Source organism: Pyrus communis, chromosome 7 (genome assembly GCF_041283825.1).
Source record: "Pyrus communis isolate YQ-2024b chromosome 7, ASM4128382v1, whole genome shotgun sequence".
In the NCBI taxonomy this organism is placed as follows: Eukaryota; Viridiplantae; Streptophyta; class Magnoliopsida; order Rosales; family Rosaceae; genus Pyrus; species Pyrus communis.
This window is the reverse complement of record NC_142571.1, coordinates 6644447-6672163: the sequence shown is the minus strand read 5'-3', so window position 1 is coordinate 6672163 and position 27717 is coordinate 6644447. Positions and strand designations below refer to the sequence as shown.

At 37.4% G+C, this 27717-nt stretch overlaps 3 long non-coding RNA genes and 1 pseudogene across 4 annotated transcripts; 1 reads left to right on the top strand and 3 right to left on the bottom strand.

Annotated features, from left to right (window-relative positions):
- Positions 1-2349: 2349 nt before the first annotated feature.
- On the bottom strand, positions 2350-4217 carry LOC148695549 (uncharacterized). Its single transcript, XR_015964902.1, has 3 exons — positions 4151-4217; positions 2744-3960; positions 2350-2430 (listed from the first exon to the last, which is right to left on the bottom strand). It is a non-coding gene; the product is annotated as an uncharacterized LOC148695549 (long non-coding RNA).
- A 13828-nt stretch (positions 4218-18045) lies between these two features.
- Positions 18046-20710, bottom strand: LOC148695547 (uncharacterized). The gene is made up of 2 exons (XR_015964669.1): positions 20232-20710; positions 18046-18362 (listed from the first exon to the last, which is right to left on the bottom strand). It is a non-coding gene; the product is annotated as an uncharacterized LOC148695547 (long non-coding RNA).
- On the bottom strand, positions 18814-20024 carry LOC148695548 (uncharacterized). Of its 2 annotated transcripts, none has more exons than XR_015964657.1 (3): positions 19769-20024; positions 19306-19654; positions 18814-19069 (listed from the first exon to the last, which is right to left on the bottom strand). It is a non-coding gene; the product is annotated as an uncharacterized LOC148695548 (long non-coding RNA). The 2 variants fall into 2 exon arrangements; XR_015964656.1 differs by having other exon boundaries at positions 19409-19654; positions 19769-20015.
- Positions 20711-24307: 3597 nt separating the features above from the next.
- Positions 24308-25059, top strand: LOC148695546 (uncharacterized; annotated as a pseudogene).
- Positions 25060-27717: the final 2658 nt, after the last annotated feature.

The window sequence follows — 27717 nt, the reverse complement described above, 5'->3', positions numbered from 1 at the left end:
CACTCCATGCCTCCTCGGGGGTTTTATTTTTGACTGCAAACGTGGGACTTCTGTTGAGCACATGTACAGTCCAGTTTGCTGCTTCTGGCCAAAAGGTCATTGGCATCTTCTTCTCGATCAATAGACTTCGAACCATGTTCATGATGGTCCGATTGTTGCGTTCAGCCACTTCATTCTGCTGCGGGGTGTAGGCTACTGTGAGTTGACGTTGAATCCCATTGTCAACACAGAATTCAGCAAACTCATGAGATGTGAATTCCCCTCCACGATCCGTGCGTAGACTTTTGATACTTGCACCTGTTTCTTTCTCCACAAGGCTTTTGAATACTTTAAAGGTTTTAAAAGCTTCTAACTTCTCAATTAGAAAATAGATCCAAGTCTTACGACTAAAATCATCAATGAATGTGAGTAGATACCTCTTCTTGCTGTTAGATGTAGGTTGTATCGGGCCACATATGTCTACATGGACAAGTTTTAAGATTTGATCAGCCCTCCACGTACTGTGCTTTGGAAAAGGATCTCTTGATTGTTTGCCTATCAGACAATTCTCACACACTCTTGAGGAGTCCCTTATTTCTGGTAGTCCGCTCACCATTTGCTTCTGTTGTAGAGTCTTTAATCCGCCAAGACTCAAATGCCCATATCGACAGTGCCACAACTGAACTAGATCATCTGTAATGGCTGTGAAGCATGCCTGTTCATTGAATTAATGCTGAGCAACAAGGATGAACATGCGATTTGCAGCCATGACCGTCTCTATGATCAGTCCTCGTTCAGGATGGTAGATCTTGCACCTCCCGTGCTGAATGTGAATAGCAAGACCTCTCTCCTGAAGCTGACCAATACTCAGGAGATTGTTCTTTAAGGCAGGTACGTAAAACACCCCCGTGATCACTTGAATTATTCCATGCACTTGAAGTCGAATATTCCCTTTCCCCAACACAGCCATGCTAGTATTGTTTCCTAGTTTCACCATTTCTCTGAAACTTCCATGAAAGTCCGAGAACAATGTTCTCTTTCCACACATATGGTTACTGCAACCTGAATCCAGGAACCAGATGTCCTCTTTGATCTCCTGAGTATCCACGTATGCCATGAGCAACATCTCTTCACTTGCTTCTGCATAGTTGACTTTTCCTTCCTTGTCTCTCTTGGGGCATTCATACTGAAAATGCCCTAGCTCATGACAGTTATAGCATTCAATTGTTGACTTGTCAAACATCTGTCTGCCCCTTCCTCTACCTCTTCCACGATAGCTTCCGCGACCACGGCCTCTTCCACCATAGTTCTCTTTGTGAACCACCTTTAGAGCTTGTTCTTCCACGACATGTCCAATCATCCGCTGCTCATAAACCAACAAACTACTTTGCAGTTCGTCAATTGAAAGAATGTCCAAGTCTTTGGATTCCTCAATTGAACAAACCACATAGTTATACTTAGGAGTCATAGATCTCAAAATCTTCTCAATGACTTCTACATCTGTCAGTTTGTCACCATTGATCCTTCTTTTGTTGGCTATGGTTAACGTTCGACCAAAGAATTCGTTCACAGTCTCTTCTGTCTTCATGTGTAGCATCTCAAACTCCTTTTGAAGAGCCTGCAACTGTGCTCGTTTAACTCGAGCAGTTCCTTGATACTTCTGCTTCAACGAATCCTAAATCTCCTTAGCCGTGTCCTTGTTCAGGATTGTTTCCAAAACAGCTCGGTCGATTGCTTGAAACAGGTAGTTCTTAGCCTTTAAATCTTTCAACTTGTGCTCCTCGAACACTTTTCGTTGCCCTTTTGAGAGTGAACCACCTTCTGGTACTGCAGGGATTCCATGCTCCACAAGACTCCAATATTCCTTTGAACGTAGGAAATTTTCCATAAGCATTGCCCAATGATCATAATGCCCTTCCAGCTTCGGGATGGATGCTTGCACAAAACCACTTCCTTCTCCTGCCATGTTCACGTACTTCTGCACTCAAAAGATTACGATCTCTCAAGCTTCGACCAAGAGCCCCAGGGTGGGGCTCTGATACCAAATGTTAAACCTAAGTATATGCTGAAAAGGATCTCTGCAAACTGGAAGGATTGTCTTATTAAACAACAAACAAGAAACCGGCTATAAATAAGCCTTAGAAAACAAATGGAACGGAAAAACTGCAGCCCACGTTAAACATAATCCTAAACGTGGTAAATGATTAAGTCTCAAAGAAAACAACTACAACTGATTCCTAAAAACTAGAGTTTATTGAACCATGCAGTTAACCTGCTTACAAAAGATAACCCTATGTTTACGTAATGGATAAAACCACTACGTCCACAAACCTTAATATTCTATCAACACCATGATCAATACCTATGTTGCTCCATTCTTGTGATCCAAATTTGAAGAAGGCCGATGGGGAGGGGCAATTATAAGTGTCATCCTCTTTGTTTCTCCTATCCCTACATTGTCGACCAAAACAACATCAAACCAAGGGCAATACAATCCAATGTAATGCTCACAAAATTTGAGCTCCAAACAAAGTCACAGGTCAGCAATCACCTAATCGATCATAACACCATTGCAAATATGAAAAACATAAACAATTAAGTCAGCAACATGATATGCCATCCCTTTCATATGAACACGGATTGCAATAAACAATTACAAGTCGAGAACAATTAAATCATCATCATGAATCGCAGTGTAACATGAACACCATCAATTAGAAAAGACAGAGCTATATGGCAATAAACATGTAGAGAGTAAACATACAGAGAGGAACTGCTTCAGATCCTTCCCAAAAGCAATCTTCCACATGATAACAAAAGAGCAGTTGATCTCTGATCTAATTGCAGACACAATCTGCAGAACCGACTTCTATGGAATTTGAACTTGTGAAATGTGGAGGGAGACCTGAATGTAACAAATTGGTGTTAAGTGAATAATTCCAAACATATAAAATTTAGATCATCACACCCGAACACAAACAGAACAATTAAATAAAGAATCGAAGCCATATGCAATCTAATTAGACAAATAAGTGAACATTACCATGCCGAAATCCGAAAGGCCAACAGAAATCTCTCATTACAGCACAGAAGACAAAACTTAAAGGACAAAACTTAAAACTAATCAAAATTAGGTGAACCAATTATAGAGAACATAACCCTTGTAAACAATCGGGAAAAGATGCTTTTAAATCCCAGAAAAAAAATTGAGAGGAGTTTTTATAAAAAACCATCATTTCAATTATTTTCCAATCTCACAGTTGGGATTAAACAGAAAATATAACTAAAAATGCCAACTTTCTCAAAAAAACTATGACTATTTTTACAAATTTCCATTACCCAACACTGAAAAATCAGAATCACGAAGCAACGAAGAGCGGAACACACGATAACCAAAACGTTAAAAACAACATGTACCCATTTCAAAGACCAAAAATCCTGCAAGGACAAAAAAATCCCAGAAAATCAGTACATCAACACTACCTGCAAAACGCCAAAATCAGAAAATTATTAAAAGAACCCAAAATCAGTGGCATGGTACTCATTTCTCCATCATTCAGTAGCTAATGACCTAATGAAAAAGAACCCAAAACAGACAGCTTAAATTATGGAAAATGTTTATAAAGCTCATGAATAACTTTCAGAGCCTGCATAGAAATGGTATAGCGCAGATAACAACAGACAATAAAACTATGCACAGTATAACCTAAATCCGATATGTTGCATTCCACACACACACAGATATGTCTACATATATATATAGATGACCCACAGAGATTAACATCATGCAGAGGTGTGCACGCGCACACACATAAAATATACATGCATACTTAATTTTTCAGACAATAATACCACACAGCATAAGTTGCAAGCTGGGACTATTTGGTTGACTCAAAAGAAATTTATGGGTTAGAAAAAGCCCAAAAAAATAGAAAGACGAATGTTCGTTCACATCTCACGTCAACAGGAGGATGAATGCCCCTGCAAAAGACAACAAAGCAATCCACAATCATCCAACAAATAAGCAAAATTTCTTGCCAGTCAGTAATTATGGTCATATCTACTGCAGCGCTAAAAAGTAGATTTTTTCATGGCCCTGATGCTGAACAGTGAAATGAAGGGTGGACACCTATTTTTTGCATCTTTGGACTCAAGGGCAAGAGAAACCTACCAGTCCTCAAACAAATTAGGACACACTTGCGGATCGGCCAATGATTCTGGAGCTTTTTTATTGACCTGCCATATTGCAAATTAAAAGTACAAAATTAAAAATACTTGGAATAGCTAAATATATGCAAAAATCTTTCCTTGTTTCAATTCAATTGGTCGATAAAGTAGAAGACATAACAATTTTCCTTTGGTATGACTTCTACATCTCATATATACATTTCACTTGAAAGAAAAGCATCGTGTTCATGAATCAAGAAAAACACTGCAAAAGTCTAACCTTGTTCAGGTCATTTCTCCAAATTGAAACTATCTCTGAAACCTTGTTTGGCAGGTAAGATCGTGCCATCAAAGCTACTTTAGGTATCCGTCCACTGCAATGAAAGATAACGAAACCCTATAAAGCAGACCACAAAAATTAGACAAAACTAAAAACTAAACAGTTAAAAAAAAAAAAAAATTTAATCAAAAGGGCTTGAAAAATTTTAGTTTTAATCAAAAATCATGTTATAAGTTTTGTTTAATGATTAGTACAAGGTCTATATTATAGTAGTCCAACTAAAAATGGCCTACCTATAATAAATTATGATTTGTTGATTTTACCCCTAACTTTTTTAGGTTGAGTTCCATATTTTCTTCATTAATGGAGTTCATCGTTGTTTTGCAGACCTTCTTCTTTTTCTTTGAAACAAAAATATGGATCCTCATGCTATCTAATTTATATTTTCTATTATTTCGTTGAAATGTGATCGTTGCTATTATTCATAGTGTATTCGAGGTACTGTTTTTCATATTTTCTTTGTTAGTGGAGTTCATTGTTTGTTTCTTCAGAAAATAAATTTGAGATCTACATGCTATTCAATAATAACGACGGGTCACTGTTTCTGGACTGTAAAAATAAATTGTTTCTGGAATCTAAGTTACTGTTTATGGAATCTAGGTCACTGTTTCTGGATCCAAATGAAATACACATTGTTTCTTAAATGTAAGCTAGAAAAGAAATAATGAAATTCACCGTATTTGGATTCAAAGCAAAATAAGCATCATGTTTCTTAAATATAATCAACTGATGCATGAAAGAAAAGAAACTGTCAAAGGTTAAAATATAGACTGTTTCTAAAATTTAAGTCACTGTTTCTGAAATTTAAGTCACTGTTTCAGAATTTTGGTTCTTTTCTTTCCAAATACAGTGTTTGTTTATGCATAGACAAAACAAACATTGTATCTGATTTTTTTTTTTTTTTTTCCAGAAACAATGTTATGTTTTGGGTTCTCCAGAAACAGTTTTATGTTTTGGTTTTTTTTTTTTTTTTTCCAGACACTTTTTTCGCCGGTTTCTGCCATTAAACTTCTTTGAACTTGTTTCGCACTAATACAAAAAACACTTTGCGCGACGCAGGTCCTTCGTCGCGCAAAGTCAAAAAGCGTCGTGCAAAATTTTGCACAACGGACCTCGGTCGCGTGCTAACCGTCGCGCCAAGGCATTGACAGAAGGGTTTGCACGACGAAGAAGATACCTATGTCGCGCAAAGACCTTTTGCGTGACGTAGGCTGAGTCGCACAAAGTTTGCACGACGCAACCTACGTCGTGCAAAATGGATTAGATCACTTTTTGGTTTTGGTCAAAATTTTTTTTTTTTTAATTTTTAATAATATTGTAATTAAATTCTAAACAATAATTAATTAACCAAAGAAAAGTATTTAATTATAAAATATATGAAAATGTACATACAAGATGTCCGAACAAAAGAGAAAAAATTACAAGTAGTCTTCTAGGTGAAGTGGCTCGGAGGTTGAAGTTGGAGTAAGATCAGGTACTGGTAGCGAGATTTGGATGCCAATCATCTGTATGGCTCGTACAAGGTCTCTCAAGTGCCCAACACAAGCCTTCAGCTCCTCGCCCTGGGCCCTTATTTGCTGGCCCTGGACCGCAAGCTGACCCTTTAGGGTTGTCACTTCCTCCTTCAATGCATCGACCTTTGCAGTGTTTGACCTAGAGCAGTAGATGCTAATAATGCGGGAAGCTCATTGGTCACACTCCGACGACAAGTGATCAACTGTGACATCTATACACATTTTGAACCATAAAATTATAACATTAGAAACTAATCATTTCTTGCATTTGAAACTAATCAATTAGCAACCAAAGTAATAAGTAGGTTACCAACATCCTTAATTTCAAAACAAGAGGAACTACCTATCCATTTTCATAGCCAACAAAAAAAAAGTGCATCCAGTGAAACAAAAAAGAATGGGTAATCCGACACTATTTTATAAACAGTAAGCTCTATTTTATTTAAAAAACCTATAGGGCGTGTTCGCTTGGGTTGGCTTTAGTTCAAGCCCTCATTTTAACAAGGTCAAAATAAGGAGACTAGGTGAGGCATTAGTCCCACTTAGTGAGATTGCTAAATAGAATCCTGTTTGATACAATTTAGACTAACTCATAAGAGCTCAATTCGGCAAACTAATGCGGTGTAGCAAACATAGCCATAAAGTCCAAGCGAAGCAAATAGCTAGAAATCCTACCCCCTCTATTTTTCTGATGTGACAAAATAAGGAACAAAATAAGCCACCAAGGAATGCACTATTACGGACAAAATAATCGTCCAAGAGTTCCGTACCTTGTTGTTGCCTGCTTCTATCAAGGTTTCCGGAACGGCTGGGCCTGCAAATCTGACCCACAGCTTGGATGACTCAACGAGAATGTGAGGCTCTTGACATTCTTGCTTCGTCATCTCTCCTTCTACGCTCCTCATCCTCTTCCTTCTCATTTTGGGCCACCTGGAGATTGAACATTCCTTCTGATTGGTTAAACAATCCTTCCTCTTGCTCATCGAGTTCCCACATCATCCTTGAGGAAGAAGAAGACATTGTAAGAAAGAAGTAGAAACTATGAATAATGATAGAGATTTTGGTGAACAAGGAAGCATAAACTATGAATAATGATAAAGATCTTGAGAAAATTGGTGTGAGATTTGTGAGGATGGATGGTGGATTATATGGAGGATTCATAAAGGATTTGGTTGTAGATAATGCCACGTGGCATGCCGTCATTCGTTAAAAATCTGATGGAAATATATCCTCAAAAATTGTAAACAGATTATGACAAGTGGCGAGACATGATTGGTTAATAATCTTATCGGAAATCCATCATCAATAATTGTATTTTCGGATCATAACACGTGGCGCAACGAGTACGATTAAAAATCTTATCGGAAATCCATCACCAATGATTGTCTTTTCAGATTTTATGACAAGTGGTGCAACGAGAACAATTAAAAATCTTATCCGAAATTACACCACAATTATTTTGTATTATTTTATAACTTTTCGGATAATGATACGTGGCGCAACAAGAACGATTAAAAATCTTATCCGAAATTACAAATAAAATTATTTTGTATTGTTTTATAAATAAATAAAATACTAATATTTTATTGCCTATTGTCAGGGCTATTGAAGTGCAACAGTGGAGATGCAAAAGGCGATTACTGTTCATTAAAGGCAATTACTGTTCATTAAAGGCAATTACTGTTCACTGGGTGGATAGCATAGTGTATTGCCTGGGGGGAAGGTTCCCATACTGGAACTGCTCTAACTATTAAATAAACTTATCACTTGGTTTTTTTTGTTAACATTCAAAGTTTTAAAGCTATTTTCATTAGTTTTTCTTATAAATGATCGGAGATCTACAGACCTTCCCCTCTCCATCTGAAGTGAAACAGACCAAATAAACGGCAAGACTTGACGTCAGGGTTAAAATTGGAAGCTTAATAAATTATATTCCTTGGGCTAGTCCTGATTTGATGTTGGGCTTTGTCATAACTATTAAATAAGCTTATCACTTGGTTTTTTGTTAACATTCAAAGTTTTAAAGCCATTTTCATTGGTTTTTCTTATAAATAAGGCTTTTTAGCCATTAGGGTTACAAATGCATTATTTTGGAGAATTTTAGACTTTTTACCTACAAGGTGTTTTCTATCCGTGTTCTTAATAATATTTTGTTTTATGATTGTTCGTAACTAATTTCTTTTGCTAGGGCGATGTCTTGAGTCTTAGCATGAATATGTAGTCTTTATTTAATTGTTTATGATATTATGCATGCGTGTTTTGAATTATTAATCACTGTGTTTAAACTATCTTTGTGTCTTAAAGATTCGCGGCCATTAGGATGTTTAAATAAGTAATTGGATGCAATTTCTGTTGGAATGTCACCCTGAAATTAAGGAATGCTTCTTGTCGTTAATAATTGTAATTTCACGTAGGATGAATACGACGTCTTAAGTGTTACATGGTTTTTTGAAGTGTTTTTATAAAGCTTAGGCTAAATAGCCAAAATGGTCCCTAAGATTTGTATAACACAACACTTTGGTCCCTGAGATTTCAAATCAATAGAAGTGGTCCCTGAGATTTTCCACCATCCATCATTTTGGTCCTTCTATTCAGAACTCCGTTAAGTGTCTCGGAGCTCTTGGCCGGAAGTTTGGGTAATTTTCAAAGGTTCGTAACTCAACCATTTCTTAACCAAATTCAACCCATAATATATCAAAATGAAGATAGGAAAGTGTAGAATAATATTATACCATTTGGAAGCCCAATGGTTGCTGGATATGGCCGAAAAATAGCCTCAAAGTTGACTGGTCCGAGGGAAAACTGGAAAACTCACCGGAAACTAAGTAAACTTTAAGCATTCATAACTTCTTCAATACTCAACAAAATCAAGTGATTCAAAAACAAAAATCGTACTTCTTGACGAGATGAAGAGAATGGTACCTTTTTCAACAACTAAATCACCTTGGTTTGGCTGGAAAATGGCTCAAAAGTGGCTGTCTTGGTCTTAAGTTACCCACTTTCGAGCCGTTTTCCGGAAAAACTACGGCGCATTAGCTGTCAAAAAAGGTACCATTCTCTTTGTCTCATTGATAAGTATGATTTTCATTTTTGAATGACTTGATTTCGTTGAGTATTGAAGAAGTTATGAACGTTTAAAGTTTACCCAGTTTCCAGCGAGTTTTCTAGTTTTCCCTCGGACCAGGCAACTTTAAGGCTATTTTCCGGCCATCTACAGCAATCATTGGGCTTCCAAATAAGTATAATCTTATTCTACACTTTCCTATCTTCATTTTGATATATTATGGGTCGAATTTGGTTAAGAAACGATTGAGTTACGAAGCTTTGAAAATTGCCCAAATTTCCGGCCAAGAGCTCTGGGACACTTAACGAAGTTTTTAATGGAAGAACCAAAATGATGGATGGTGGACAATCTCAGGGACCACTTCTATTGATTTGAAATCTCAGGGACCAAAGTGAGGAGTTATGCAAATCTTAGGGACCATTTTGGCTATTTAGCCTAAAGCTTAATGAGTATTTCATGTTCATAATTGATCTGAACGTTTGGACGGGTTGCATGTTAGATATACGTTCTATGTTGGAGGTTCCAAGTACGACATATATTAGGAAAACTTGACCTTTGAAATATGCATGGGTAATTCGTAAGTAATTGGAAGAACTACGTAGGATTGTTAAGGTAACGGTGAAACACCTTTTCTTTCATTTAAGAAATCAAACTTCACATCTAGCTAGAACAAACTCCATCCCTTTTGTGCAGCCAAAGCTATCAAAGTTCTAAACTGGTGCAAATGTTTCATTGTAGTTGATGAGTCAATATTATATCATATATTTTATTCTATTCGTAGTTATATTTTATTGCTTATTTTGGTAGAATTTTGATATTTTGTTATGTATTTTCAATGTAGGACATGCAACTCCCTCTTGAGCATAAAGTGAACAAATGGACGAATTTTGGAGTGGGTCCAATTAGAGGATGTTCGTGAGTTTTTCAAGATGATTGTGTCAAAATTCTAGATTTTTCTACCAAACCGTTCGGACGGCAGAGAAAATCAAACTTTTGACCAACCAAATCAACTACAATTTAATCTCAAAAGGTCTCTTTTGAAAGTTGAAGACATCCCCAACTTTAGCTTTGTATGTTAATTGTTTGAAAACTTAACTAGCTAGCGTTTGTGATCCATTTAATTATGGATTAAAGCACAATATGTTATGGGAGATGAAGTTTGGACAAGAGGCGATGTGTACAGCTACGACTTTCTCTTATTGGAAAAGTTTACAGCAAAAAGACCAACCGATAACATGTTTCAAGGATCTTCAAACCTGCATAACTTTGTTAAGGCATCTGGTAGATATTGTCGATCCCTCTCTTAATCAAGAAAATGTTGAGGGTGATCAGATGAATGCTAGTCATCACATTAACGAGGATATCACAAGCATTGGCATATAATTTGAAGAAATCATTGTTTCGATTTTAGAAATCAGCGTTGCTTGCTCTGCAGAGTTGCCTAGAGAGAGGCTGGACAATAGTGACACGACACAATCGTGTCGGATCAGAAAGAAGCATACTGAGTAGCATTGGCATGTCAAGTTAGTAATGTTTCTTATGTAAAACTAACTTTTCCTTCGTATTTTGCTTGATCGATAAACACAGAATTACTATTTGCTCGCAGATGGCAATCTGTTCCCTTCGATCAATAAAAACAGTATTACTCAAATCTTTGTAACTACATTCTGAACCGGAAGCCTTCTTGCTTTCTACTAAATGCGATACACGTCAAAACATACATTTCCAACATGTAAATGAAAATCGGGAGTTAAAACTCAAATAAGCGCAACTCAGTCATCCCTTCTTTTCTTTTTGGGGAATACCAAGCAACAACATTCCCTGATCGTATAAGTCTCAAGGAGTAGCCCAAGTTGTATATGAAATCCTCAATATGTGGGGCATGTTTCCCGCGTAAATAGTCAAGTGCAACCCTAGAATCCGCTCTAAAGACAATTGGCCCATAAATCTACAAAGGAAAGGTAATGTGTCAATAACAATTGGATTTTCATCCCAGTAACCAAAACATTCACCCCAGCCATGCATGTTAATAGCCATATATAGGAGCTCAGCTTTTCATCCTCTTATTTTAAAGTTCTACGCTGATCTAAAAGTTGTACATTAAGACACATGAGCAGTAAAACGACTATACAGATACATCAGCAGAAAAATGACTGTAGATTATTGAAATAAGACAGGGCATACACGCTTCCACAAGTACCAATTAGCAAATGACTATGCAAGTTTTGTAACATATTGTGCATAACTGCATTTAAAAATTCTCTTCCAACTTAAGGTGCACAACATTTAAAAAGTTACGGTATAAATGGAAATACCTGCTGTTGAAAGATTAGATTGATCCTAGGGGAGGACATCGGATCTTTTGCACTATTAGCAGACGAACTCTTCAAACCATTAATAACCCTTTTAGCCAAAGCTGTAGTTGAACAAATATCCCGACGACAATCAATCCTGATTAGATCACTGTAGAGCTCTCTAAATTTCCCGTGCTGGAAAGTATAGCAGAGAGCCGAAAAAATCAGCACTTAATGGACTTCTCTTCTTATTGCTCCTAGAATTTTCCTTGTCTCCCTTCATATCAACTGCCACTAGGTTGTACCCATCCTGAAACCAGGCAGTGCAGCTTCCACCAAAAATGTAATGCCACCATTGACCAGAAGAAAAAGTGAGAAATGGCATTACAATTTCATTTTGCAAATAAAAAAGAACTACATCGCTAACAATGACTAGGTTGACTACTCATTAATTTTGACAATTATAGAAGTCCGTATCTGGTCTTCTCTGGTGCAAACATCAGGAAATGGTAAAAGTAAAAACCTTAAGAGATTACATACTGCCGGCAACGGACCTGGACTCATAAACACAAAACAAAAATATTGAATTGTTCTGTTAGAACTGTTAAGATTTGAGTAAGCTTCCATTAATCTGATCATTTGGATTTCGATGGGAGCAAGAAGAATGAAGAGAGAAGAAAACACTAGAGAGAGAAGCAGAGAGAATATTTCATAACAGCATCATTCTTTCGTTTAGAATGGTGCTCCACTTTCATATATTCTTTCATTCCTTACATCAGTCATCATCACCATTCAATACATAAGCCATTGTGATTATGACACATGGCAATTACAAGGCATGTGAGGCATTAGAATGAAAACTGATCTAAGACCTACATTTGGCTAATGAGCTCAAACTATCTCAATAGAAAACAGTTTCACAAAATGACAAATAGAAAAACTACTAAGTACACCATTTACTAACAAGTAATTAGTAAGCAATTTACTTTTCAACACTCCCTTCTAAATTGCTAACTGATTTCACACCAAGTAGGCTTCTCAGGTAGTTGAATCTGTCTTTGGGAAGAGCCTTTGTAAAGATGTCTACAATCTGTTCTTCACTCTTGCAGTAAATCAAATCAATTACTCATTCTTGAATTGCATCTCTAATGAAGTGAAACTTTCTGCCAATGTGTTTGGTTGTCTGATGAAACACAGGGTTCTTAGACATAGCTATAGCAGAGGCGTTATCACAGAATAAGGGAGTTGCAGTGGCTTGCTCATCTCCAAAGTCCTCGAGTACAAACCTAAGCCAAATGGCCTGTGTAGTTGCTTCAGCCGCGCGGACATACTCAGCTTCTACAGTTGAAAGTGCCACACTGTGCTGTTTAACAGAGGCCCATGAAAATGCCCCACTTCCAAATGAAAAAGCATACCCTGAGGTGCTTTTCATGTCCTCCTCAGAGCCACTCCAGTCACTATCACAGTAGCCAATCAATAGAGCAGACTTTCCAACCACATATTCAATCCCAAAGTCAATTGTCCCCTGGATATACCTTAGAACCCCTTTAGCAAATCCATAGTGCTTCTTGGAAGGTTTATGCATGAATCGTGCAAGTAAACTAGCAGAGAACATAATATCTGGTCTGGTTGCTGTCAAATACAGCAGACTCTTAACAATTTTCCTGTATAAACTCTCATCTGTAGGTTCACTATCATCATCACTTCTCAATTTGTCAGTTGCAACCAATAGAGTGCTCACTGGCTTGTAGTCTTTGAGCCAAATTTATCCAAGAGTGTCAAAGCATATTTTTTCTGATGTATAAATATACTCCCTTTAGTTTGAGTTACTCCCATTCCAAGAAAATGATAAAGTAAACCCAAATCTGACATCTCATACTTGCTCATCATTTCAGTCTTGAATTCTTGCATCATTTCATCACTGCTCCCTGTATATACTATGTCATCTACATAGATTGACACGATTAGAGCCCCAACACTTTTTTTTGGTTCTCATATAAAGAGTTGCTTCACTTGAACTTCTGTGAAACCCACAATGAATCAAATATGTGTCAATTTCACCATACTAGGGTGCCTGTTTAGACCATAGAGGGCTTTTCTCAACATATACACCTTGTGTTCAGCCCCTTTCTGTGCAGCTAGAGTAATAAGTGTCTTAATAGTATCTAACCTTGCCACTGGAGCAAAGGTTTCATTGAAATTAATACCTGGTTTCTGTGTGTAACCCTTGGCTACAAGCCTTGCCTTGTGCTTTTGAATGGAGCCATCAAGGTTCAGCTTTGTTTTATATACCCACTTCACTCCCACAACAGGTTTGCTACTTGGTCTGTCTTCCCAAGTGGAATTTTTTTCAATCATCAACATCTCTTCTGTCATAGCCTTTTTCCAAGCTTTATCTTTGACTGCCTCACTGAAATCTTTAGGTTCAATAATGCTCATCTTACCTTGAGCATAAACATCACTCAAATTCTTCCATTTCTGTGAAGTATGATCATAGGTCTATGAGATTGAAACTAGAGAACCAAGTGAACCAGATTCCTGAGATGCTCGCAGGTCTCTAGTTGTTTGTGATCTCAGAGGAGATTGCATAGACTGAGGTGAGTCATTTGACTCTGAGTCAAGTTTAGATATCCTTGAGCTTCCTTCATCATTCCAAGGAATAAAGACTTGCACTACCTCATTAGATTCCCATTCCCACATTGCTTTCTCATCAAATATCACACTCCTTGATAATTCAACTTTCTGAGTTCTCAAGTTGAAAACCCTATATCCTTTTTCACAGTTGCCATATCCAACAAATACTCCCTTCTCACTAGTTTCTTCCAATTTGTGTCTTTTCTGTGAAGGAATGTGAATGTAACATAGAGAACCAAATATCTTCAAATGTTTGACACCTGGTTTTTTCCCACCAAATGCCTCAAATGGAGTTATGTTGTTCAAAGCACTTGTTAGACACCAATTTTGCAAATACATAGCCGTGTTCACAGCTTCAGCCCAAAACTTCAAGGGAATCTTCTTTTCAAACATCATTGTCCTAGCCATTTCAACCACAGCACGGTTCTCTCTGCAACATCGTTTTGTTGTGAAGAGTAGGCAACAGTTAATTGCCTTTCTAACCCCATATCTTCACAAAACTTAGAGAACTCTAGGGATGTGTATTATCCACCCCTATCACTCCTGAGTTTCTTAATTCGATAACCACTTTATAACTCAACCATGCATTTGAACCGTTTGAAGATGTTGAAGACTTGTGACTTGTGCTGCAGAAAGAACACCCAACACATTCTAGTGTGATCATCAATAAAGGTAAGGAAGAATCTGTTCCCTCCAAGAGTAGTGATCTGCATTGGACCACAGATATCAGAGTGAATCAGCTCTAGAGGTTGTGATGCTCTCCTAGCCTTTTCCTTATCGAATGGTTCTCTGTGACCCTTCCCTGTAGCACATCCAGGGTAAACATGCTCAGTGACTTGTAATTTAGGTAAACCCTGCACCATTTCCATCTCTTGCAGGAGCATCAATATGATGTAGTTTAGATGTCCATATCTTCTATGCCACAACCAAGATGACTCTTCAACAGTTTCTCTATTAGCCATAAGAGGATTAACATATTCTAGACTTAAGGGAAAACATCTGTTTCCTTTCATTTGAACACTTGCAATCAAATCTTCCATCTGTCTTTCTCCATATATATCAACCATGTAATCACCAAACATAAGCCAATATCCATATTCTACCATCTGCCCTACACTCAATAAATTCTCATCCAATCCAGGTACAATCATAACCTCTTTAATATATCTAGCAAACTGGATCGCAGTCCTTGATGAAATGACCAAATCGATTGCAACCATGACACTTTGGCTTTCCTTTAAACCAACACTCACCATAATGTAGCTTATCACAATGTTAGCATTTTCCCTTAGCCTGATCAGGTTTTCCCCCTTGATCATATTTTCCACCTTGATTGACAAAGTTCTGAGGTTTAGGGTCCCATTTCTTTCGCTTCGATTTCCAATTCTTCTTTGGTTTAGAGTTACCTAAAGAGGGATTTGACTGAGTTCACTTTGGATTCACACTCATACTACTGAAAGCTCTCTCAGTGGTACTCTTAGCATGCCTATCAAGGCGCTATGCAAATCCTCTCAAAGAAGCAATAACCTCTTGCACCTCAATAGTTTCAATATCCTTAGTTTGATTGATCACATAGCAAACTGGATCAAATTCTTTGGTCAAGCTTATAAGCAATTTCTGAACCAAATGCTCTCTGGCTAAATCTTCCCCATACCCTTTCATTTGATTCACCAACTCGAGAAGACGAGTGAGATACACATACAAGGTTTCATCATCCTTCATCCTCGTGTACTCGAAATCACGGCGTAGACCCTGTAGTTTGATGGATCTCACTTGTTTATCACCATGAAATTCCTGGTGTAAAATATCCCAAGTGCCCATTGAGGTCTCCTCATTCGAGATCCTAGGAAAAATAACCTCCGAAACTGCTCCTTGAATGATACCCAAGGCCTTAGCATCCTTTATTAGCTTATCACTCAGCGAAGCTTTCTCTGAATCTGATGAGCCTTCCTCTTCGACCTTCTTCCCCTTCGATTCTGGAATTTCAAAACCCTTTTCAACCAAATCCCAGATTCCATGCGATTTGAAAATGGTTCTCATTCGGATCTTCCAAAATTCATAGTTGCCACCATCGAATATTGGAGCCCGAAGATCACCACCACTTGACCCAGCCATTTGAGACCTGAATCAATAAACTGAAGATTAAAGGTCAAAACGAGGAAAGCAAATGCATGCTTTGTGAAAGAGCACCAATTTGTTGCGGCGTCCTTTCACCATGCCCTTCTGTGCTCAACTTTATGGATGATGACGGAGACACAAGAAGCTGTGTACATAATCCAAACGAATAAAGTGACTTGTCCAAGACATGCATTGCCACATCTTTGAATGTAGCGACCTCCATCTCACCATTAGTAAATTCAGCTTTAACAGAAGATAAAAGTTTCTTCCGGCAGAACTGCCCAATTAATCCAAGCCACCTATTTTCATGCAGATCATGTAACAAGGGAATTAGTATGTCTGACAACTAAGAGTGCTAACCGGATTTGGTTAATGTGAGATGACTTTGGTCTAAGCATAGTAACTCTTAAATCACTCCTTTAACAGAAAACATGCTCAAGGAATTAGGACATTAAACTCAACACATTTGGATTGGTAATTACAAAAATTCAATGCATTTACACAGTACATTCATTAGCTAGGATACTGTTCAAATTTCAAAACATCGCAAGAAACCTTTTCACCTAAGAAATCCCATAAAAAAAATTGGATAATCCCAATCAGTGCTCTGATAAACATGATAAAGCTTTGATGCTCGCAAAAAACATAAGAACCCCCTTGCAAATTTTTAAAATAACAAGGCAACAAAAAATTCATGCTTTATGTGTTGTACCACTAGAACTAGGCAAACAAGCTTTGTTTGGCTGTCAAGCTTTCCACTCAAGCTCTCTTTCTCACATCAAGTAATTCACCAATAACGCAAAGTTTATGCAATATACGAATTTGGCAATTAGTAACATAAAAATTGTTTACAGAAAATACGAATTTGGAGAACAAAAAAAATGTTCATTTCTCAGCAAACAGGAGACAAATTATCTTTGCTAACCTTTTTCCGTTAACCAATTCCCTATAACAACAATTCCAATTGCTCCTCTCTCCAAACTTTCCCAGCAACAAAACAAACAACAAACGAATCACACCCATTACTCATCATTTTCTCAGTAACCATACAAACCACAAACTGATCCACGGAAACACATAAAACGAAAAAAAATATCAATTAAACGAAAGTATAACATAAATTTGAGAAAATCCAATAGGCAATAGCTAAGCAAAGAAGTTGTAGCAGTGTACCAGTTAGAGGTAGCTGGTCCGAGCAAGAGGGACTGGAGAGAGAAAGAACCCAAGTCCCTGTTAGTAGTGGGGGAGTCGGAAGGTATAACACCCAAAGGGAACCCATTTCCCAGAAGAGAGAGTTGCTGAATCCTGAGGGCTCAGCTGGCTCAAGCACCGTCGAGAGGAAATGGGTCGCCGGGAACGGCCTTGGCGGAGTCCTCAAGGGTCTGAGGCGAAGAAACGTTCAAGTCCCAGAAGGCTGAGTCCATTGCCGTCCTCAGGTTCGCCATTGTTGGCTGTCGAAATAGCGAGGGAGTGTGAACTCTTTTTGGTTTTGGTTTTGGGGTTTAAGTGGTGGGTTTGTGATGGTTTTATTTGTCTCTTCGTTTGGGTCCTTATCTGTCTTGAAATGAGTTTCAAGACATGAGTTTGAAGTAGGGCTGGGCACGGGCCGGGCCGGGCCCAATTTTGAAGGGACCGGACCGGAACTAGGTTCAAAGAGAACGGGGCGGGCCGGGCCGGGGATTACATTTTCTAATATAAGAACCGGACATTACCTGGCCCGGTTGAAACGGGCCGGTTCGAGCCGGGTCCACGGGTCCTTTATTTTTTTTTTTTTATTATTTTTTTTTGTTGTTTGAAAAAAAAAAAATTTGTACGGATTGCAGATTGCAATCTGCACAAAATTGCACAGATTGCAAACTGCACAGATTGCAAAACTGCACAGATTGCAAACTGCACAAAACTGCACAGATTGCAATCTGCACAAAACTGCACAGATTGCTTTTCTCATCTTGTTATTGTTTCATCGTTAATTGAGTACATCTCTTGGTAGTCTAGAATTTGGATTCTAACTCAAGTTACATTTCAGGTTGCATTTAGGACCAAGGTCTTTCACCCAAACATTAATAGCAACGGAAGCATATGTCTTGATATTCTCAAGGAACTATCTTTGCCCATGTGCCCCACACTGCGAGCGTAATGCATGAATACCTTATTAATGAGATCCTTCTCAGCAAACTTCAGTGAATCAATTATCAACCTCTTCTTTGGATTGGCAGGCCTTAAATTTCCCTTTCACCACTTCCAAGTTCCAACTACAAAAAGGAGATAAACATCAGCTATGCTCTATTATAATTTTCCTTGTATCAATTAAACTTTACCACTCATATACTTAACTGCGATAGTTCTACAACTGCTCAACATATAGCGTCAACCGAGATTTACGAGCCACAAAAATATGAAAACTTACTGATGCTGAACTTACCTCATGCTCAAAGGAAATCCATCGAACAAGAAAATGGGACCTTAAGTTCTCTAATGAGTCTAATTCGTGGTTAGGACTTAGGATGCCACGAATAGGTCTTGCATTTTGCTTTACTTTATTCTGGTTCTGAAAAAACTATCCATAATTTTACATCTGTGAAAGATGGGATATATACGGATACTTCACTAACGGGTAATTATTTAAACTAAACCAAATAAAGCATTTCTATCTTCATCAAATAACATAACAATCAAATACTCTTAAATTTCTGCAAATTTAAATACCAAACAACTTAAAATCTACAATCTATAAGCAGATCCATAAAATTCAAAACCAATAAACAGTATTGGAAAAATCAACATTTAGAGTCCTCCAGGAATTAGAGGCAGGGGAAAGGGATACAAAGAGGTTTACCTCCATCTGTTTTCTAACACTCCTACTACATATGAAATTTTGAAATGCCTGCTTCTTGTGATAGCTATTCAACATGGATGTCATCTCAGATGCTTTTGCCTTACATATCAGCTCAACAAACTCCTAAATACAGAGATGAAAGTAAAATTCAATGGGCACATTGATGAGAAAGAATAAACAAAACTAACTATTACGGTTTTAAATAGATCCAATTATTGTTGCTTCGTAAATTAATTCTCTCTAAGAAGTATATGATTTGTAAATTATATTAACATGAGATTTTTTTTTTTAAATGGTATGCAAACTACATAAAACAGGGATACTGTGAAGGAACAAAACTGAAACATATATTCAGTTACCATTTGTTAAAACGAAGCATCATATCCTCTGCATAAGATGGTCCATGGTAAGAGAGAATGTAAATTAAAGCTCATCTGCAGTATTCAACTAAAGATCTATTACCAGTTCACATTCATAAAGAAAAGCATAGATACACCAACTTGAAGATGATAATGGCATTGAAAGAAGATGAGATAGCAGGCTACCGTATTCAAACCACGCCCATATGACAAAGAAATATATCATCCCGGGGTTCCATCATCTTCCTTTAGAGGTGCATCATCTTCAAGCCAAAAATGCTTAGGAAATTGATGTGAGCTAACATCCGTTGCCTCAGACAATCGCTTCTTAAGTTCCACAATAAGGACTCTGCAGCAATTACGAATTTGTGTTTGTAAAGAAACTCATCCGCACCAACATAACAGCCACCATATAAAAACGAAATCAGAATGATTAAAAAAAAATCGTCCAAAGGTTACCTACATGATATATCTCTTGCACCAGCGTGAAGATCACTAGGACATCGGAAGAAAACTATAAAAGCATGCCATGGCTGTTTACTCATGCCAGACAGGCCCAGTAATTGATGCAAGCTAGCATCTGTTCCCTTGGGTAATTCTACTTTACAGTTCCACACCACAGTTAGCTCGCTGCCGCATCCACAAAGGCCATAAATGAGTCTGTCCTGTCACATTGTATTAACAGATACTTAGGATTGATTTTACAAGAGTCTTGATAACTAATGCTGATCCATAAAATTCTAAATGTTGATTTCTGCAAGTAATCAAATCGCAGCAGTCCATATAATCAATCAAAAAGCTTATGCAATCATAGCCCCAAAAACCCTAAATTCCCAAATCAAAAACCCACGTAATTCCTAAATCAATTGAAAAGCTTATGCAAAAATCCTAAATTCCTAAATCAGAAACCCTAATTCATAAATTACCTAGGAATTTGCAGGATGATGGTAGTGTTCTCGACGGCGAGGTTGGTGTGGACCGTGTCGTGGTGGTCGGAACTCGCGATTGGGAGGATTGAAGGAGAGTCAGGAGACGATCCTGCGATGGTGATGGTGGCTACCTGAGGTCCTGATGTAATGTCGACAGTCACTAACTCACTATGAGTCTCAGGGAGTCGAGTCAGTAGGGGTCTGAGACGAGAGAGGAGAGGAGATTTGGGGAGTGGGGTCTGAGACGATCGAGCGAGGTCTGAGACGAGAGAGGAGAGGAGATTTGGGGAGTGGGGTGTTGTCGACTGTGGGAGTCTGGCAGGCAGAGTCTGAGACTCTTACTTGAGTGCGATCAGATTAAACCAACGGATCAGATTAAATCTCAAATTTTTGGAAGGTGGAAACGGTTCGGGTCGGGGACCCGTTTCCTCAGCAATTAAGACCCGTCCCGCCCCGCAAATGACATGGACCCGCCCCGCCCCGCCCCGCCCCGCCCCGCCCCGTTTCAGGATTTTAAAAACAGGACCCGCCCCGAATCGCTCGGACCCGCCCCTACCCGCGGGTCCAGGCCCCGTTTGCCCAGCCCTAGTTTGAAGAAGACACCCCAAGAGATAGGGATGACAATTCTAATTGTTTAACTCGATAATAGTGGATAATCGTCTGAATAGATTGGATTTGGGTATAAAAATTCGGGTATATTTTGGGTATGGGAAAAAAATATGAATATTATTCGGTTATGATTTTGGATATGGTTATAAGGGACAGAATCCGTATCAGTTCCCGAATCCAAACCGAATAATATATAATATAATTATTCATAATATTAAAATATTAAAATATATATACACACACATATGAATATTCATTATTTGCCAAATCCCTTACTTTGAGTGTAAATACAAAAATTGCATTATGTGAGTTGCATTTTGTGGGAATGTTCATAAGTTTTGATATAAATCAAAATCTATGAGAATTTAATGGTACTTATGGGAGTTATCAAAAGATCAACCAACATTATCAATGTTTAACTTTAATTTTTATGCTCCACAAGATCCATTCATTAAATTATTTTATACATCAAATATTTAATGACGAAATTAATATTTAATAAATTATCATGTGTCAATTAAACGAATATATTTTTTGTATTGACAAAAATGGATATAACCGTTAACCGATGGGTATGGTTATGGATAATACCCTATGGTTAATTTGCGGTTATAGATATGGTTAATTTTCATGGTTATGGGGTTGGATATAACACTTTCATCCCCAAACCGAACCGTTGCCATCCCTACCAAGAGATCTCTTTTTCAAACAAGTTCTAAGGCATGGGTGTATCCTCACTATCGCGTTCCGTGCTAATGACATAATATTACATAGAAAAACTTATACAGTTATAATTGTTTCATTGGCTTGAGACTCCACCATGGCGACGTATTATTGTCATAAAAGTCCTCTGCGAGAAAGTGATTAGTGGTTGAGAAATCCACAAAATCCACCATGGTGTGAATGGAAAAGGTGGTGATGAAGAGCTCATATGTTATGTTTCAATGACGGATGGTACTAGTTTAAGGGAGGTGAATAGGTTCCAATTTATAAATCTAATGCCAATTTGGATTAGCAAATTTATTGTCACATCCACATCACATGAAGGTATCTTACATGTATGCATTTAAATAAACTACTAAAATGTACATAGCAGACGTAGGAAAATCCCTAGGCTCCCAAGTCAGGGTAAACACTAAGGGTGTGTTTGTTGCACCGGATTAATTCAGAATGGATTAGCCTTAGGGACTAAGCTGGATTGACTTAGACTAGACTAAGCTGGACTGATTTAGTGAAGCATTTGGTAGAGTGCCGGACTAAAAAAAAGAGTAGTTAACAACTATAACTTTATATCATTAAATACACATTTAATAATATTTTGTTATTAACTCAATAATATTTTATTTTTTATTCAAGCTTTTTCTTTGTGTTTGTGCCTGGGACGCTCTTCTCTATCTGGACTTTCTCTTTGGGAGTTCATTCTTTTCTTCCTCGTTAGTGTCGTCCCCCAGCACTCATTTTTTCCTGCAAAACAATATCCTTCAAAGTGATTTTTCCTGCAAAATCGTCCCTAAAGCTACTCTCTCCTCCGTCTCTCCATGTTTCTTTGTACCAAAGCTACTCTCTACCTTTCTCAATCCATTTCTCAGGAATTTTCTGGGAAAATGTTTTTTGTTTTGGGAATTATTGGGAATAAGGAAGAATTTTGTATGGGGATTGTTGTTGTTTTTGTTTTGAATTTTTTTTTTTCAAATTTTGGTGTTGAGATTTAGGCAGTGGATGGGCTAGGTTTCAGATCTGGGAAAGAGAGAAGCAGATAGATGGGCAAGGGAGAGAGAAGCAGATAAATAGATAAATACAAATTCTTTACAATGCTAATATAAATAGATAAAACAAATTCTAGCCTCACATCTGACACAATCCCATCCTGCCTACCCTTTGAATTGTTTAGTTCAAAAACCTGCATAACAATAGAAGGATGAGCTTCAACAACTCAGTAAGGACATAACCTTGTCATAGTAAATTGACAATATTAAATTAAGTGTCATGGTATAACCCCCTAAGTTGCATATTTTGTTCGAAGATAGTTCGGAATTTGTTTATGTATTGAAATTTGAGGATAGGTCCTTTATGTTGTGCAAGACACTCTTTTTCCTTTGACCGGAGTGAAATTCCCGGCAAGGTTTTATCAAGGCCTAGTATGCACACTATTCTCAATTTGTTTGTATTTTGAATTTGCTTGCAATGAATTATCGTACTTCTGTCAAAAAAAAAAAAAAAAAAAAAAAAAAAGCATGCATTCATTATTAACAACAATGTAGACTGCAATGCAGAATCTTCGTCTATACCCGTTAATCCGTATAAGTAAACACCCAGACCTCGTACATCCCATTTCGTACTTATACCACTTGGTCTCGAGTGACTAATTGTACGAACTAAATCATCCCAATTTCCCGTTTTGTTAGTCGTCTTGCCAAAACCCTTCGTCGCCAATCCGGAATTACCCTAAAAGAAACTGTGCACTCTGGGCTCGCCTGAGACTTGGTACCTACGGCTCAACTAGACAAAAGATCCTTTTCAACTACCCTCATTTCAAATTCCTTTACACCCCATTTAGATACGGTAAAATAAAATAGAATTTCACTTAAACTAGGGAATTTAGGATGGGAAAGCAGTTTTCCCTCGTTTAGGAACCTTGCAGCATGAGAAATGCCAATTTCTACGGGAAAAAAGGTGGAAACTGGGGACGAAGATTTCTGAGTTTAATTTCCTCCTAAAGAGGTGTAATTTCACAATTCCAACAACGGTGAGAATCCCGAATTCAGTCTGCATAATTTGAAGAGTGAGGAATATTTCGATAATGTTCAATCTCGATCCTGGATCTACTTAATGATTCCTTATGCATATAGTTAGATATCTTGTATTCTGAGGTACCTCTTGCATTAAAACGCAGTGGGAGAAAACAGAAATGAAAAAGGACAAGTATACATATAGACATTAGATATATGAATATGTTTGAATAGAGAAGCATTATGTTGGCCTTTGGAATGTTTATGCTTGGGGATCAATAGTAATACATTTTCTGTGTGAAAATGCATGTAACAGGAAATCAAAAAAGGGTATACTCATTATAGAATTGTGAATTTTGTTGATAGTTTTATGTTTGGTGTGCTTATTATGTTTTTTTTTCTCCGATTGAATTGTCTATTTGGTATGTAATTAACCTTACCTGGGAAAGGTGGAGGGTTTTTGGTGATGGTGGTGGCTTTTTTTTTTGGGTTTGGGGGGGGGGGGGGGGTGGTTCTTCCCCTGAACTGTTTACTTCACTTCAATGGAAAATACTATTATCCCATAAATATTTGTTGCATATCACAATATATCTTTGTTCATACATTCAAATAGGTATGTAAAATACTCATATTGTAGACATGCTAACGAGGTTAAAGCGACAGCGTGCTATAAATGAAGAGGAAAATAGGTAAAAAAGGAAAATTATTGTCAGTACAATTATATATGTTATTGTCATGGTCATGCATTGGCATAGTACGAGTGTTCTTCTCAAAGAACCTTCAAATGATTGGGATCAAGAAAGGCAATCTTTCCTTGGTCGATTCCTCGATGGAAAGGATTCAACATGCATTGAACAATTACGAGTTAGCAAGAGTGCATTTAAGCAGTTATGTGAAATTTTACAAGGGATTGGTGGATTAGTTCGCATGAGAAATGTGTCCATTGAAGAATCTGTTGCAATTTTTTTTAATATACTTGCCCACAACTTGAAGTTTAGAGTCATCGGTTTTCATTATTATCGTTCCAAGGAAACAATTAGTTAGCAATTTCACAATGTGTTGCATGCAATGATGAAAATAAGTCAAGAATATGTGAAATATCAGCCATGTGTTATTGGCAATTCTGAAAGAGACAAGTGGCGGTGGTTTGAGGTAATCAATCAACAACTATACCAAAAAAATATGTCTTCGTTTGATATCTTCATTAGCTTTTTAGACTTATCTCTTCTTTTTTTTTTCATTTGTATGACATTTTTATTTAGAATTGTCTTGGAGCACTTGATGGAACTCTCATACCAGTAACAATAATGGATGAGGAAAGATCAAGATATCAAGATAGAAAGGGTGATATATCCACTAATATGTTAGGAATTTGTGGTCCAAATTCAAGATTTTTTTATGTGTTACCTAGATGGCAAGGCTCTGCATCTGATGCTCGTGTTTTGCGTGATGCCTTACATAGGATTATTCCAATAAACTATAACTAAGAATAGGGTGAAATATATGGCATAATATGGACTCATCATTCAACATTGAATTATTCCACAAATGACTTGGAATTCTATGCCATTGTTCAAGCATTGCAGTATTGGAGGCATTATCTGATCTACAAAGAGTTTGTTATGTTCTCCGATCATGACTCTTTAAAGCATATAAACAATCAAGAAAAATTACCAACAAGGCATGCTAAGTGGGCAGCATAGTTGCAAGAATTTACATTCGTCTTAATGCACAAAGCCGGTGTGCAAAATCAGGTTGCAGGTGCTTTATGTCGGAGGAAATATTTACTTGGCTCGATGAGAATTCAAGTATTGGGGTTTGACTCTTTGAAGGATTTATTGAAAACTGATCCTTTCTTCTCTACATTTGTTAAAGATCTTAAGCATGGAACTATAACATAATATGTGTTGCATGATGGGTTTCTCTTTAAAGGGAACCAACTTTGCATACCAGAGTCTAGTTTAAGATTGAGGATCATACAAGAGTTACATAATGAAGGCCACATTAGAAGGGACAAGACCTTGAGCTTATTTCTTTCTCTTATTTCTGGCCTACCATGCGCAAATATGTATATCGTTTTGTAGAACGATGTCGAATCTGTCAAGTTTCTAAAGGCAAAGCGGCAAACGCTGGATTATACATGTCATTACCCATTCCATCACAACCATGGGTAGATATAAGCATGGATTTTGTTTCAGATTTGCCTCATACTCAGTGCAGTGTAGACTCAATTTTTGTTGTGATGGATCGATTTTCCAAGATGGGATTGTCTGCAAAAAGACAATGGATGCTTCAAAAGTTGTTGAGTTATTCTTTCATGATGTATATCGAATTCATGGGTTACCAAGATCGATTATTTCTGATCAGAACACCAAATTTCTGAGTATTTTTTTTAGGAGCCTGCAGAAATTAGCTAATACAAATTGAATTTTAGCAACGCCTCATCCTCAACCTGATGGGCAAACTGAAGTTGTGAATCGCTAATTAGGGGACCTTTTGCTTTGCCTAGTTGGTTAGCATCTGAAGTCATTGGACCACAAGTTATGTATTGTGGAGTTCGCCTACTATTGTTTCATCAATTGTAGCACCAGAATGTGTCCTTTCTACATTGTCTTTGGCTTAATTCCACTAGCACCAGTTGATCTTGCTCCTGTACCAAACGCGAAAAGAATTAGTGGCAAAGATGAAAGTTTCGTTGATAATGTCAAGCAGATCGATAGCATGACGCACAAGCACCTTCAAGAAACAAGTCAAAAATACAAAGCTCATGCAGATTCCAAAAGGCGAATGGTGGAGTTTGATGTGGGAGAATTTGTTTGGGCAGTTTTGACGAATGATCGTTTTTCAGCTGGAGATTCCAATAAACTATTTGCAAGGAAGATTGGGTCATATGAAATTCTTGAAAAGATTAACCTCAATGCTTATCACCTGAAGTTGCCTAGCCATATTCGTACTTCTAATGTGTTCAATGTGAAACATCTCATTCCATTCAAAGTGGACAACGAAGATACTAGAGATGCAAATTCAAAGGCGAATTTTCACCAACCCAGAAAGGATGATGCAAATATGATGGCTAGTTCATTTATGGACCGTTGGGATAAATTGAATGCTTAACATTATTAAGTACTACTTAATAAATTCAATAACAGCTTAGGGCCTTTTTTTGGCTGATCATAACAGCCATGACGTTTTTATTGCTGATAATAGCCTTTCTTTATGTAATTTTCAATTTTCAATGCTATTAAGTTTATTGCCCTTTTAAATTCTGAATGTAAGTTACAAGTTGGTGATAAAACCTACTTCTTGCTGGAAGGTGGGGATGTTAGACCTTTTTTGAATGAATGAAATATGCAGAGAGATTTCTTTCTTAGTTTGTGCCTTTTTGTTTGTGAGATTGTTCAGCTTTGTTCTTCTAGTTGTCTATGTTGTAGGTTGGTACTAGAGACGGGGTTTTGGGGTTTTCAGGACTCTCCTTGCACTAGGAAATAATGGACTCTGCATATCAATTTTTCTTTTCATTTTATTTTGTTTTTAGTCGTTGCACCTTGCATCAGTTTGATATTTTGAAAAAATGTTTCTAATTTGAAATCCAAACTGCTAAAACTATTTAGATGGCAATTTCCAACTCTAGTTTGTGTTGGATTTATCCAATATAAATCAACCTTTAAGTGGTCTACTACATGTAATAGGAATGTAATATTGGAGAATAATGTTGATTGTGATTTGATCTCTTAAAGATATCAATCCTATATAAGGTGTCTTATATTGGAAATAGGATTGATGGAATCCTTAATTGAATATGATTATGATACTTGACTTGGAGGCTAAGAAAGTAAGTTTAGGTTTCCTTTATGGATGGAAACCCTAACTTTTAGCCTATATAAAAACACCGGTCCCTATAAGCCTTAGAACACACAACATAATGCTTCCCATGGAGTAGTTGTATTATGCTAGGAGTTTATAGAAGACATTGGTGTCGCCATGCCCTTTCTCCTTCCTTACTCGAGTACCATGGTTACAACTGGAATCAGGTTTGTCACTCATTCGCTTGTGTTTTAATTGTATAACCTTATAAAGCTAACAGTTTGACCATCGCAAAGTCTAGTAGCACACACTTTTTCCAACTTAACTTGTAAGCTAAGCAA